The sequence below is a fragment of the Calonectris borealis genome, chromosome 1, assembly GCF_964195595.1.
Source record: "Calonectris borealis chromosome 1, bCalBor7.hap1.2, whole genome shotgun sequence".
NCBI lineage: Eukaryota > Metazoa > Chordata > Aves > Procellariiformes > Procellariidae > Calonectris > Calonectris borealis.
This window is the reverse complement of record NC_134312.1, coordinates 164,772,629-164,787,819: the sequence shown is the minus strand read 5'-3', so window position 1 is coordinate 164,787,819 and position 15,191 is coordinate 164,772,629.

Below are 15,191 nucleotides of genomic sequence, written 5' to 3'. Positions count from 1 at the left end.
TGGGGGCTCCCCCAGGGCAGCAGGGCAGGCGCCCGCCAGCCAGGGGCCATCCCGTCGCCCCAGCCAGGAGTAGGGCAGGCTGGGGGGCAGCCGGTGCAGCCCCAGCCCCGGGCCCCGGGCACCTCCCTGGGAACAGGGATGGGCCAAGGCCCGAGGGTGACACCAAGTCAGCAAGATAGGGTCAGGCTCAGGATCAGCAGGAATAAGGCCAGGCAGAGGCATGGTAGCTCAGGCCAGGACTGAGGGCTTTGGCTCCAGTGCAGATCCCAAGGACGGCAAGGGGGAGCACCCCCACTTCTCCCCAACTTCTCCCAGCTCTTTCTCCTCCCACTCTTCCCACCACAGACCCATGTCATATCAGAGCTGGCCTTGTGTGCCCTTTCTGGGAGGCAAGGGGTGCAGCCAGCCCCGTTGGCAGTGATCAGAGCCGGGGCCCAGGACACAGTCGCTTGCAATCCCACCTAAAACTAACTCCCACTCCCAGAAGTGACCAAAACTTCCTTTTTGTCTATGGTTTTGTGACTATGTTGTGCACTAACTTCATGCTAATTTCATCACTATAATGAAATTTTGATTCATCACTGTGATTCATTTTTTTGTTGAGAAGAAACAATATGAAGAGCCTTGTTAGGTTGAGATAGGGCATTTCTTGTTTGCCTTCTATTGAACAAGCAGGTTGTGGTCACGAAGAAAGAGGTTACCCTGGTTTGCAGCTAGAAAGTCACGGAGTTTTGACCAGTTTATTAGGCTTCAGCTGCTCAGAGATTCATTGCTTTAGCATCTTGTTGGGATTAAAATTTGACCAGCAGTTCCGTGATGGGTATACAGTCAGATGGATCTCAAGGTAAAAAGTTCTCCTGAAGCAAGTGTTGCTAAAATTTGGGAGTGACTCAGCTGGGTGAGTCGTTTTGCCGTCAAGCATCATCATCTCATGAGTCAAGCAAATAAATTGTAATGACGCATTTTGAAAACCCAGGCACTGGGCAACAACTGCATAGCTTATGATTTCATCATTGTCAATTATAGAAACAATATGAAGCTTGAATTAAAAAAGACTAATAAGATATTTTTTAAATAGTAGTAAGTCACTGAAAGTGAGCCAGTTAAATGATCAATACGTCACTAATTCAGATACCTAAGAAGTGAAATCTGCTGGTTTGATGCCCGGATTCTTTACTCAAAACCCCATGATCCCCCATGCTTTTCCACTAGTCTCCACTGTTTTTTCTCGCATTCCCTGTGACCTCTCCAATCTTTACTCCTCATTTTAAAATTTGTATATACTTTATTCCTTCTACCTATATCAGTCCTATATCAAGACTTTGTTCCTTTTCCCTCTTTTTATTCTCATGGTTTTTTATTCATCTCCATTGTGGAAGCACTATTTGCCCTTGCCTGTACCACTTACACAAACAGAGATTATTTTATGAAGTTATACGCCCTGGAACCTCCATACACTTGCAATAAATATTTAATCTGAATTCTCCTTCAAAATAGGAAAATAAAACCTATAAATAAATGTTTCACACAGTTTTCTGAGGGTCTTTTTCCCTTAGTAAAATGCCGTAATGTGATGCAGTCTTGAATATCTTGATTAAGGCTGCCATCTAGCGTCCATTGGAGAAATTAAAAACCACTTCCTTCAAACATATGCAATCTTCCAGTTCCCTGATCTATTTAAGACCTATTTAGCTTTTTCCTAGACTCAATTACTTCAGAGCAGACATTCAGTGAAGTGTGTAAGGAGTTAGCTCCAAAACTGCCATTTAACATTATATTCTGGTTTCATGTGGTGAATTTAGGTTTTGTGCCAAATAGTGCAGTTACTAGAAATATTTTTGGATTTTTCCTCCCATAAAGGACTATATATAGACAAAATAAAAATAAAAGTATTCAACAATTTTCTAACAGATATATGAATGTGTTTACTTTAACACTTTGTATATACTTGGTTTTCTTGAATATCTATCTTTCCCACCATCATACGAGAAAAGATTTTTCCTTATGATCTGTGAAAAGAAATAAAATTACAGACAGATAAATATCTTTGATTTCAGGGGATCAAGACCAGACCTATCTCAAAAGCTATAAAATTATTGCAAACATATATTTTTATTTTAGAATAAATCTAAGGCATGAGTGTTCCAACCTTTTCATGGAAAGAAATCTGTCTTAACAATTCATGAATCATATTCTTTTTCTCCCAGGATAACTTCATTCGTGTCTACACTCGAAGTTAGAATACTGAACAAATATCTCTCAGGAGTCTTTCAATGACATCTGCTTTTCTGCATTGATTTTATAGGTAGTTAAACATTAGCTTTAAGAGGATTGGGTCCTAAAACTTGAAATGCCTTACTCCAACAGAATCCCTGTTAGACTGTTTTTACCACTAAGAGGCTCTGGCATAGATTAAGAGCATTTGCCTACCAACCAGTGCTGCACTGCTTGCATATGTTTTATGTCAGTGTATGGGTTGGCAGGCAGATCGTTTGGTGGACTAGAGATGTGGAAGTGCTGAACCTCTTCTTGGGCATAAACTGGCTGAGAGAACATTAAAAAATTACATATCTGAACGAATATGAAAGGCCTGAGCAGAATCTGCTCATTATCCTCCTAAAGAGGTTATAATTTGTTCATTCCAAAACCTTCTCATCACTAAGAACATTATTGGTCTTCCTCCTATATTTCCGTGATGACTTCCCTAGAAATCCAATCTTTACTCCAATTGCTATATTAGTAAACAACATAGGTATTGCCAGTGCAGCTGCTTGTCATGAAAAAGTCGTCTTCCCTAATTCATACAGTTCTGGAATGGAAAGGGGATCTACTTTCTAAAAGCCTTGTTTCCGTACACTTCTGTAATGTAAATTGAACAGTTTTATAGAATTATACTATGGGTTAACTTAGCTATAAGCATAACTATTTTAGATACTTTTAGACCTAGTCATAATACTGTGAATCATTATCACTGTGCTAAACAGCTCCTAGAAAATAACAAGGGTAAAATAGTTCAGTGCATTTAATAACTAGGCTTTCATTCAGATATGTTGTTTTATTCCTTCCTCCCTGACAACCGTCAAAATAAAACTAACATTAGGAGCAGTTCATAGAAAATGGGATGGGGAAACGGCTGTTTCTATACCTACTTCCACCATTTTATCCACAGTGATGAGAATCAGCTGCCAAATGAGAAGATTGTGACAGGCTCAGACAGAGGACCGGATGAAAGGGGTGAAAAAAACTCAACTATATAAAATCTAGTAAAACCTTTCATGTGATGCCACATTGAAAAGTTATTCATTTAACCGAGGACACTGAGATTAGTAGATGAATTAGTAAATCAGTTGAGCTCAGTAAATAAATTCATAAATTAACTAAGGGACTGAACAAAGCAGAGGGGGCAACGGGTTATGCAGAAAGGGAAGTTTCACGAGCCAGGCTGAAGATAGGTGAAAAATAGGTTCTTCCAGATCATTCTGTGTGTACAAACACACACACCTCAAATACTGTGTTCAGTTTTGGGCCCCTCACTACAAGAAGGACATTGAGTTGTTGGAGCGTGTCCAGAGAAGGGCAATGAAGCTGGTGAAGGGCCTGGAGCACAAGCCTTATGAGGAGCGGCTGAGGGAACTGGGGTTGTTTAGCCTGGAGAAGAGGAGGCTGAGGGGAGACCTCATCGCGCTCTACAACTACCTGAAAGGAGGTTGTAGTGAGGTGGGTGTTGGTCTCTTCTCCCAAGTAACTAGCGATAGGACGAGAGGAAATGGCCTCAAGTTGCACCAAGGGAGGTTTAGATTGGACATTAGGAGAAATTTCTTTACTGTAAGAGTGGTCAGGCCTTGGAACAGGCTGCCCAGGGAAGTGGTGGAGTCACCATCCCTGGAAGTATTTAAAAGACGTGTAGATGAGGCGCTTAGGGACATGGTGTAGTGGGTATGGTGGTGTTGGGTTGATGGTTGGACTCGATGATCTTAGAGGTCTTTTCCAACCTGTATGATTCTATGATTCTATGATTCTATTCTATGATTCTTGAAATTGATTTTATTTAATATTTTGATTGTAGGAGCCTCACACTAAAAGTTGGGAGCTGTAGGTGGAATCTGAACATGATGTAAAGGCTGAAGATATTCAATACTGGTATGAATATCAAAAGCTGGACTAGTGAAACGGGAAGAAGTATCGAAGTAAGAAATGATAGATCATGCATTTAGAGACCCATACAAGAAAACCGATATTGTGAACTGAAAATTTAGCAGCCTAAAATGACAGAGGAAGAAAAACTATTAGTTTGCCTGGATCCTATGTGTTGCCAGTGTGGTACAGCCAAAACAAATACAATCCTTTTCAGCTAAGAAACTATTAGTTCTGCTGTCCTGCTGAGAGTCTGAGGTACTGTACATAATTCTGATGAACCTATTGAAGAAAGATGAACAAAATTTTAAATAGATAATAGAGGAGGTCTCGTGAGCTTAAGAAGATGAGGAAAGAAGCCTAGAAGACCAGGCTTGCCTAGTTTAGTGAAACAAAGGCTGAGAAAGGATATAATTCATGGCCCTTTACTTCTTCTACTGGAAAAACAGTGAGCAATGAGAATTTAAGTGTCATTCCTTGTGATTAAAACCAGGTATATACTGTCTATTCTGCTTTGTTATCTTCTACTGAAGAAAGAATTCAAGGGGAGAAGAGGAAGTAAAAGTCTAGTGATTTTGGCCTGACAGAATGATCCCTGAGTGATCATTCCACCCGACATCACTTTAAAACTAATTGTAGCTTTTCTATAAAGCTATTTTTTGCACTGTATTACTAGAATCTTGGGGCTTTCACTCTTCAGCTGTGCCTACCATGAGCTGAATCACAATGTAAATGTCTAATTATATCAACTAATGTCATGCATTCAGATTGCAGATCCCTAGCTAGTCACCTAAAGCTCTCTTTACAGTCAACAGAAAGAAGTGTGTCTTACAGGCACAATTTATCAGCCTTATCTTAAATCTGTGCTGTAACATCAGATAAATGGCATCCCAGAAGTACATACTGAACGATTAGTTGAGAAATTAGCTTCTAAAATACAGTAGGTGAGATGAATCTCACTCTATGTTTCTAACATACACGTGTTAAAACAGAGGCTGTGTGGGGTATTGCAATCCCCAGGTACCACAGACTCGGGAGAAAATGAAAGCCATTCTGTGATAGAGATGCATAAAGAACTCAGAACAGCTGTGGTTTGAGCCATTTATTTAGTTCATATTATAGTAAGAACTGCATATGTTATCTGCAATTCTCACAAGATAAAAAAATAGATCCAGAATGAATGCAAGGACTGAAATTATTTAGGGAGTCCTTTTATCACCATAAGCTATCATCATGAGAATATGACTAAAATCAGTTTATATGAATCAGCAAATCCAAAGCAATGAATGTAGCTTTGCATGCACTTTGGAACCGTATTAAGCTTTCTATAATTTTTGTTTACAGCTTCGCACTCTGAAGCATCATGTAAAATCAACGATCTTCACCATTCTCTCTACAGGGCTCTGAAATGCCATGAAACACTATGATGAGCAAGAATGAATACTGCCCAATTAACTTCATTTATAGACACATTCTGTCCTTGCAAGCCCGTTACATACAGACTATGCTTTTGATACTTTCCTTCTTTTACACACAGACTGCAAAGGGATGAACATTCTTCTGTGTTTGTAGCTGTGTTCACAAATTATTTTAACCTCCTTTTGTTAGCTGTATGTAAACAACAATGCCTGTGGGTTGACAAACGAGCAAATAAATGCTATTAACAGTTGTTTAGTCAACCCTAAGATGAATAAAAAAAAGACACTGAAAAATATAGTCAGTTAATATTCTAAGAACTATCCATAACTAGTAATTGTTCCTTTGTATATGCATAGAGAATGTAGGTACTGGGACTCTCATTTCACGATGTTTTTTTCTGAATTCAATACAAAACAAAACAATCACAATTATCACTGTGAAATCAGCACATCCAACTACATACACCTGTAGATAAAAGAGATTAAGTGGATATCTCACCATTATCTCTTTCAAGAATTTTTGAGGATTGTACAGTCAGATTTTCTGACACTTTATTTTCTATTTTGAGTATCACATGAATTTGCCACAGACAATTTATTTTGCTGAGTTAATTTCTTGTAATGCCCAATGAACGTCAGAAAGAAAAGTCATGGTTTTGTGAACTACCCAAGTCACCCATGATACATTTACTTGAATAAAATCCCATAACCTAATAAAGAAGGCAGATATTCTTAAAATGATACTCCTTGAATTTCAAACATCTTAATGACTTTTATTGAATGAAGTGCATTAAGGTATACTACTTTATGCAGTTACAAAATATGACATGCATCAGATTAGTATATGATATCTGAAACTGAAAAATGATATCTTCAGCATCAAGGTTTTTATAATTTTTGAAAAAATGGGTTTCTGATATACTGACAATGTACCTAAGAGTTCAGCCATCAAAATAAAATATGTCAATGTGAGATACTACTGTACTGTTGTAGAGCAGTATATCTCCATATGCAAAATGACCCAGGCATTTAATTCCTGATATCAATAACAAGGTGCTTGTTTATGTCAGCTGAGAAGTTGATCTAATATATGAAAGTCATAAATTAAAATATTCAATCGTCTTATCTCTCTTAAGTTGTCTAGGTAACAATGACCTCATATATTTAAAAAATAACAATTTTATTCCTTGTGTGTCATGAGATGAATGCTGTGGATTTTTTAAAAGAACACTTGTGGGAGAGCAGAATGGGTCATACAGGGCTAGTAATGCCCTTTTTAAATTTCCTAAAATCACCAGCTCCTTAGCTTCCAAGAACTTAAAGACCAACTGTGCTTCTGATACCAACCCAAATGGATTTACATGCGCATTTCTCCAGATTTCATGTTGATCTAAGATGTTGGATGGCTGGTTTTAGTAGATTTTTTGAGATTTTTAAGAGAAATAACATTCTGAGTGTGGGGATTTTCTTCACCATAAAGTATTTACTGATTAATGGGAAGAAATGTAGGAAAAAAAATCCTTTATCTTGTAATTAAATTATTAAAGAGTAAATGATTCAAGATTCCGCTCATCACAGAAAATTAAAAAATGAGAAACTTAAATTTTGATGTCCTGAACTGACTGTACTAAAGCTATTGATATATCTTAGATCCAGGAAGTTTTCCCACATGTACTTTAAGTTTTGGTGTTATGCTAATTAATAAAACTGTAATTAATGTAAAATGTAATGTATTATCTAACTTCCATCATTACTCTGTTGCTTTTGTATGATTGTCCCAAGTTTTAATGGTAGGTCAATGTTAAAGGAAAAAAAAAAAAACAAAAGAGAGAGAAAGGGAAGAAAACAAGATAAACCGTGGATCAAGTCAGTTGCACTCATATTTCATATGAGATCAGAGCTGAATTCTAAGCAAATTCCTCTTTGATCTCCTCTCTTGCCCAGGTTACCCTGTCTAGAAACTACATAGCCAGGAACAAATACAAGTCAGTGATGTGGCTGATCAAAGAGTATGGGCTATGAGTTTGCATGATTATAAGCAACTTCGGTGGACTTTTTTGGTACTTGGTTTGGAAAAGAGGAAAGACTTCGTTTTCTCAGCATCTTTTTGGTTCTTATTTACAACTTGGAACAGTTGGAAATTATGTTTAACACAATCAACTACAACTATCCAATTCAAGCATTAAATTATTATACTAGCCTTTCACACCTGGAAATGTGATTTTAAAAAGTTCTCTGAGATAAAACATGAAAATGAATCGGTAGATGGATCCAATGACTATTTTTAGCCACAGTGCACAAATATCTATCTTTTAGATAGATAGTAACTGGGAGTTTTGTTAAGTCAAGACTCTGGAATAAAATAGAATTCAGTTATCTCAGGACTCAGCACAAAGTGCCAGCTTACAGCAGACATGGCCATATTCATAATGGTTTGTCTCACATTTTAATTGTTTCCTCCTATAAGACAGGATAGATTATAAAATAGTAAGAGGAGCAGTAAATTGTTCTCCAAAACATGCTTTCAAATTTCTATTACACTTAGTATATGTATAGAATTATGATAACGTAAAATATTTACTCCTTAAAAGCCAGGACCAGCTTTTCAGAAGCTCTCAATAGTGTAATCTCCCTGGTCTGCAGTTAAAAAAGGACAATTTAAAAAGAAAATGTGTTTCTTCTAATTCTCCCAGAACTTTAAACCAACTGCGGGGACTTTGCTCTTGGTACAGAGACCAAGCATGAAACACTTCAGCTCCAAAGGGAAATGTTTCAGACAGTTGTGAGATCACTGGGATATCATGGAAATGTTCTATGACCTTCACAATAGTGGAGACAAGTAACAGCTGCTGCAATTAAGGAGTCCAGTGGAAGCAAAGTGACAAAAATCAAACGGTGTATCCTTTTTGGTCTCTGTACAGTCCTGATGCAGAGATAATAAGCATGTGGACCAAATTCTATCACTGTGATACTGAGTTTCAGAAGAAATTCCCATTATACATATCTGTAAGAACTAACATTTTGGGTCACGCTGCCACCGTCAGCTCTGACTTTAAGATAACTATTTGGTCCATTATCTTGTGTGTGATTCATTATGTTCACTTCCATGAAAATGGATTTGTACATTGACAAATCTCTGCACATCAAAATCACACTTCTGTTTGTTGTTTTACTTGTACTCTAAACAACATTGAGGGTATAATTTTGCTTCTGAAAAGAATATATAAATTATGTTCTGTTAACGAATTGTGAGTTAGAAAACTCTGACAGGTCAGAAAAACATGAAAAAGGGTGATTTCAGACGTGCTGAAAAATATGCCTTCATGCACAACGCAACAATTCTAGAAAATGTGATCTCTTACTGGCATTTGTAAACACTAAAAAAAATCGTATTTGAAAATACTTCTAAAAAAATCTAGAATCCTGCTCTGACAAATAGATTTTTCACTAGTGATAATCCAGAATCTATTCCTACATTTAATGGCAGGAGGAGAAATCCACCTAAACTGTCCTGAAATATGAAAACTTACGAAGTTTTCCATGATGTCATGGATTGCCCCATTGTGTGATTCAGTGTGTTTTCCCTCTGTCTCACTAGGTGGCAGACACAAGTGACTCTGGTTTGAAAGGATCATCCTTTCAAGGGTCAGAAGGGAGTTTCACTGTTACATAAAATATTGTTCAAATACCCAAATGTAAATGATTTTTTAAGACATCCACTTAAGCTGAACCAATTCATGAATACTCAGCCTCAGGTTACTGTGAATTATTTAACAGAGTAACTTCCCAAGTCAGTTTATTACATCTGGTGGATTTTTGGCATGTGTCCACTTCACAAATCCTGTGCAAAAGACTCTCTCTGTACTACATCTTACACAAAATAGTCAGTCTTACCCTTGAAATAACTAAACGTACTTTCAGCATGTCGTTAAGGGCTTTCAATCTCATGTGTAGAAAGACTGGCCTTAAATGACACTGAAAGAACAAAAATAACCATGGCTACTCTCTTAGCTGGAAAAAAACAAACAGCAAAACTTTTTTTTTCCTATTACTATATCAATTTTAAAAATATTATTCAGGATTAAAATATCTTGAAAACACATTCTGGACTTAAAACAAAGGAGGACTAATAAATTAGTTCCTTGCAAAGACTTTGGGTCTGAAAAGATGTTGTGTTAATTTAGTATTCCCATGCTCCCACTCCAGGCCTGCAACCATTATCTGATAAATAGGTTTTAAACTGAGGATTTTGTAAGTTGCGAATGTACCCAAACTCCCATTATTGCTAATGGAAGCTACCTACATACTCCCTGGCTTTTTTTTTTTTTTAATTTCCTTGAAAAGTACATTATCTAAAGCACTTAGCACTGTGGTAGCTAATAGCAAACACGATTTAAACAGAGAAGCACTAATAATGTGTAAAAGGGATCTCAGTTTGTCTGCTCTACGTGATTCCGTGCTTCTGCAGTCTTTTCTCATTTTTTTTTTCCATGATGTGAAATATTTTCATTTACACTGAATGTATAAATGATATAAAAAAGCAAAATTACCATGAGAAATAGCTTATTGCCCAGTTGGGAAAAGTACTAAGATTTATGGCCATGGTTTGGATGTTTCCTGTTGCCTATTTTAAAATTGTGTAGCTCCCCTGACAACAGAAATTTATAGCATTATCAGTGAGATGGGAGCCTGACCTTGTTTGTTTAAGCAGAAAAGAATTGTCCTACCAGCCTCAGCCAGTGTGACCCAAGGAGTTCTATCCACATGGGGAATCTCCTCCTAGTAATACAGGGCATTACCCAAAAATCTTCATACACCTTGTGCAACACTTTCTTCAGCCAAGCTGCATGACTAGAAGTGCATGAAAACCCTGTGTCATTAACAGGAGAATATGGTAAGGTTTTACTTGATCTTTTTATTTTATCCCGAGGACAACTGGTTTGTATGATATCTACATACCTCCAGCCATACCAGCAGAGGAGACAAACTACTACATCACCTACAAGTAGCCATGCCTTCAAGAAACCACATTTTTTTCCAAAACTTTTAGGTCAATATGCTTAGTTTATATGTTTGTATGTATCCTTCCTACTACTGCACAATTTTATCTCTGATCTCCCCATTTTCTGAAGGCAGGTAGGAGTCAGCAATCCCTCCTCCCACAACCATGCCTAATATCCCTTGCATGGCTCAGCAGAGATGGTAGTCTTTTATTGTGTGGCATTTTCCCATATAAATCTTTATTAGACCATCACACAAGCTGGGCTGGCAGGCTTATTTCCCCCTAAAGAATAATGCATATCTCTTTAAAGAAGCGTGATGTGGGATCTGTATAAGAGTGGAAAAGAAAGATGTAGAGACAAAAGGTTGTTTATTCAAAGGAATTGTGTATTCTTTTATACATGCAAGAACGTGCTTTGATTCAAAGTGCAATGATTAAGCATGTATTGTTTAGTATAAATTATTTTCAAGTCATATTCCCGAACAGTGCTCCTTTACATCTTAACCCAAATGCAAGCAGATAATTTCAAGATATGCAAAGCTATTTACAAAGATAACTTCTCATATGAGCTATTGTTGCTGCTGGTAATGAAACAATATTAATCACCTTGCCAGGCTATTCCCAACAAAACAAAACAAACAACAAGAAAAGGAGAAACAAAAAGTCTTATTTCAGGTATCTCTTTAGTACAAGTCTACTTATTTGCAAAGGAAGATTACAGAGTCTCCTTTCTTCAAAGAGAATAAACAATAGGAGGCCATCTCTTTATCCAAAAACCCAAGTCTGTTTCTGCAGTCAGTTCTGTGCCTAAAAGAAGCGCGCTCTGTCTCTCTCTTGGCTTCCTCCTGGAGCGACACTCACACTGCTTCCCTCACTGTTGAGTTGTGTTCAGACCCACGTAAATATGTCCTGGCTTCATATTTGCTTACACGTGGATATGGATGTGTGAGCACACACATTACTTTGTTCATTTTAATTTAAATATTGCAGTTATCGTCTCCATTTATGCAAAAGAAGATATCTTCAGCTACTTGGGCCAGCTTCTGTTCACATATTGCGATGCTGACTTAGGTCTGGGCAGAAGTGTCCTAATATTTCAGGCACGAATAAAAAAAAAAGCACTTAACTGCACCCTCAAATAGCTTGAATAAAACACGGATTAACAACTTATCCTATGCATGAGACTGGCAGCAACATCTTTTAACACCATGATTTCCATCTTTATGTCTCTCCACTATATCTGTCTGAAGCCATGTATTTTAAAACTGTTATTTATTTTGCAACAAGTATGAAATATATCTATATGAAATTCAGGCAGCATACAACAAAATAGCAGATCTAATTTTTGCTTAATTATTACACGGAAAGGAAAGGTGATTTACTGGAAATTACAAAGAGGTGTTTTCTTAGGAAAAAATCTGTTTTACTTTCCTTTGTATTCTTTATCATTTTTGTGGAATAACAGTGGAAAGAAGAAAGGTCACAAGGAGTTTGTTTGTTTTATTGTTTAGCTCTCACTTAATGTCTTTGTCTTTTATTTAGAATTAGTCATTTGTTATAGTGGTGTGTATGTGTGCCTCGAATGGACACTAACTGGGGGACACCTCACCTATCCTGTCCCTGTTTTCCCCAGTTATTTTTCATATACTACTGTGATGGTTTTATCTCCATCCTACCTCTTAAGTCCCTGTACCTGCACAGAAGGCACTGGCCTCTGACTCTGGGCATATCTGCTGACTTTGGGATGTTTCTTTTAGCCCAGCGATGCTGGAGCTTTCTTTATGATGCCACGTAAACTTTTACGCCTTCTGAGGAAGGATGTCTTGCATGGGATAGTCTTCTGAGTTGTAGACTGGGGTGGATTGAGACATGGACCCATCCGGGGAAAAAGGTAATTTACTGCTATCAGTAAAAAAAAAAAAAAAAGAAAAAAAAAGAACTAGTAAAAAAATACTAGTAACTGGGGCCTCAAAGCTTTTACTTGCATAGTTGACTTTAATGTAGGCTCATTTGTTTTTTAGGGTTTATGTGATTTTTTTACTGTCTTATCAGTGCTCAATCTTGGTTACAGAATTAAACTATTTCCTTGCCAATGTTCTAGCTGTAGCCCTCTATTTTGAAATTGGTTTTGATTCAACATCAAAGGGTTTGAAAACATTTGAGTTTTCAGATGATCTGCTAGATCCTTTAGCTCAAATATAAATCACCTTCCAAAAAAATCTCCTTTCTAAATACTAAAACTCCTGTAGCGGAAAAAAAAAAAATTTTTTTTAAAAGTCAGTTTTAAAAAAAAGAAGCTAAAAATGAGTCTGAACTATTCTGTTAAGAATACTTAAGTTAGGAATGAGAGAGCAGAAGACATATTTACTTTTTGTTATATTCACCTTCACATGCTCAGCTGTCCTCTTAAGCATGTGCATGATAGCCAGATGCTTTCATGACCTCGTTTCAGACCTTAGTACCTCTTGTTCTATTGCTCTACAGCTGAGAACTGCAGAAAATGGATTAGAAGACATGGATGAGAATTGCTCTGTGTCTAGAAGCAGCAATATGGCAGTGAAAGAAAAAAGAAGCAGATAATTAGCAGGTAATGAAGAAAGAGATGGTAATCAGCAAGTTGGTTTTATCCCTTTGAGTCTTGCTGTAATGCACGTATCTTGCATGTGATGCTGTATTGATTTTCCATTCTCAGCAAGCAAACTGCAATACAACACACTTTTATAATCTGTCTACAGGTAATACTAGACTTCCTGTGACACCCTTCAGAAATTCTGGAAAGGAAAGTTCTCCATCTTGTCGGTGATGGAACCAGCCACCTATCATACCACTCTGTTAGGAAAATCTGACAGAAGATGAGCACAACTTTTATCCTTCAAATAAGTGTTGTCATTCATTTCTGAGAACTTAAAATAATTAGCTGTCCTGCCTGTTCTCTGAAAATGCAATTACTTGGCTTTAATTGCCTTTTTTGTTCTTCTTTCTCTTTTCTTAAAGATCAGTTAAGCCAAAAAAATCAGTTTTACCATTCATTCAGTTTCCAAGGTTCAATAATTACCAGGTATCTGGGCATGGTCCCCGGATTTGTGCCTGTACTATGCAGAATTACTTGGTGGTGCTAGGGAGAAGTCCATGGGGGCCCCAATCTATTTAGATGCCAATGCACCAAAGACGGTGCCTATATAGATACATACATATGTTTTCACATGCTGTGGTCCCCTGTTAAACCAGAGCAGCCTTGGGGCTGGTGCCAATGTGCCAACTCACACTGAGACCATGCAGATCAAACATGCTCTCAGAAGTTCAACCTGCTATGGACATAGTTGTTATTGTAAGTTTCCTAAAGAAATATTAACAGAGTTAATAGATTATTATGAGAGTCCATGAAACCTTTCACATTAAGCTATCAACCTGCTTCTCAAATACACTTTTCCCCATGGAGTTCCTCTGAAGCGTACGTATCTTTGACTGTTCCTGTCTAAAAGTTCTTATTACACTGTTTAATTTTTCAGTACTACATTTGGTTTATTTTTATTTCTCATTGTTACTTAAAATATATTTTTCCTCTCTTTCACAACCTGGCAGTTGGAAGACACGGAAGTTCACAGAATATGGGACAAAGCCAGTCAGATTAAAAAATATAAGTAGTTATTTAACAGAATGTCTAGCAGTCAATACTGAATCTATAATAAGTATAGTATTCAAGTCACTAAAGATTGTTGCATCAGTACAGGTAATTTTAGTGTGTGAATATATGATCATTTAATCCAACTCTCAATGATGAAAATTTAAATTCTTTCCATAACTTATCTGGGAATTGGAATTGGCCTATGGATGAAATTGTGATTAAGATTATCCTGATGTGTCTCTTGCCCTGTCAATTATTTCCTGTATCTTTGTATACATCATTATGTGTATACACAAAGACTTTCTTTTTTCAGTCTGTAAAATGGGAGAATGAATACCTTTTCATCTCATGTGGTACTGGAAATTTAGGGCTACTTCTGTATTTTAAATTTGACTTGAGAATCACGGATTCTAGTAAAGTAAATGAAATAACTGTGAGTAGCCCATGTCAATGACATCCTTAAATTGCTGTCATCACGCCTCTACTGATGACATATGTAGTTATATATACATAAAATGTGTCTCTCTATAAATAATAGGAGGTACACAGATGACACAAAGTAGTCAAAAAAATCCGCATCATATGCTGACTTCTCAGTGTTTTTACAATGTACTATTGTACTTGGTTTTTATAAACTCAGCTTCTTTTTGTGAACTAGTTATAGTATTTTTATATGCTGTTGAAAAACAATCATTAATTTAGTTACTGTAAGTAACTGTTGGATGCTATATTCATTAAGAATACCCATTATCCAGGCTGCATTAGTTAATTTTACATAGATAGACTAAATATGCTGTTGCTTCCTTTTCTATTAGCTAAATATACAGGCTATGAGTTACTAATTATTTAAAGGAATGAGCAATGCTGGACAAGCTTGTGCAGTGTTGCTTCATTTTATGCACAGTTAATAAAATACACAGTTCTTAAAAGTTGCTAGCTAGTTAAGTGTGGAGAGTCCAACTTTGCTCTTATTGAGACAAGTACAAATAACAAAGTGTTCTTTCAATTTGCT